The sequence below is a fragment of the Octodon degus genome, unplaced genomic scaffold, assembly GCF_000260255.1.
Source record: "Octodon degus isolate 3935 unplaced genomic scaffold, OctDeg1.0 scaffold00006, whole genome shotgun sequence".
Classification (NCBI taxonomy): Eukaryota; Metazoa; Chordata; class Mammalia; order Rodentia; family Octodontidae; genus Octodon; species Octodon degus.
Genome location: NW_004524582.1, coordinates 32,506,451 through 32,507,709, shown reverse-complemented (window position 1 = coordinate 32,507,709; position 1,259 = coordinate 32,506,451).

The window sequence follows — 1,259 nt, the reverse complement described above, 5'->3', positions numbered from 1 at the left end:
GCACATAAGTCCAAAAATCTCACCATATACAACCTTGAAGCAGGACTGTCCCACAGTATTCCTTTTCCTGTCTCTTGCTTTCATTCACCACCCCCCAGTTAATGTATTTTGATTCCCATGTTTTTTGTGTTGCTCTTTTTTTTCCACATGAAACAATTTTTCTTTTTCCTTTATTTAAAAATTTGTGGTACTGGGGATTGAACTCTGGACCTTGAGCTTGTCAGGCAGGCACTTATGTTGCTGAGCTATAGTCCTGGCCCTGTTTACTCATTATTATTATGGCGGAACTGGGGATTGAACTCAGGCCCTTGTGCTTGCCAGGGAAGCGCTTATTCTACTGAGCCATCTCCCTGGCCTGGCTTATTTTTTTAAGACAGGGTCTTCCCACGTAGCTCAGATTGGCCTTGAGCACAAAACCCTCCCGCTTCAGCCTTGTGGGTACTGGGATGGCTGTGTACCTTTCCGCCAGCCGCACTTCTTTCCTCCTCCCTCCTTTTTCAGGCATGGGGTATTCTAAAGAAGTGCTCTACCACTGTACCCCAGGTTGGCCTTGAATTTGCAGCAGTCCTCCTGCCTCAGCTTCCTAAGTGCTGGGATTACAGGTGTGGGTCACCACCCCCTGCTAAACTTTGTATTTGTTAATTTGAAAATGTCATTATTTTACTTTTGGTCCTTTTTTGGGGAGTGGGGGTTGAGATAGTTCTCTATGCAGTTTGGTCTGGCTTTGAACTCACAGCACTCCTCCAGAGTGCTCAGATTACAGGCATCACCACACTGCTTTTTTTTTTTTTTTTTTTTTTTTTAAGGCAGGGTGTTGCTCTGTAGCCTCAGTTGGCCTTGAACCCATGGTAATCCTCCTACCTCGGCCTCCCGAATGCTGGGATTACAGGCATTTGCCACCATGCCCAGCTGTTCATTTTTTTGGTACTGAGGATCAAACTCTGGACCTCGAGCTTGCCAGGCAGGTGCTTGTGCCTGGCTGTATCCTCAGCCCATTCTTTTTTTCTTGGAGTACTTTTTCATTTTATTTTTATTAGTCCACATTTGCAGTACATAATGCTAATAGTTGTCATGGGAGTTGGTGCATGGATGTAGTACTTCTCAACTCTTTTGACTGTAGTTAACGCAACTACTACTTTGTTAAACTATTAGGCATATGCTGCCTTTCACTGAAAGTGAGTTCTGAGAGCCTTGTGAGGTCGTGAGGGCATTTTATTTTTCCTTTTGAGACAGGGTCTTGCTATGTAGTCCAGGATGGC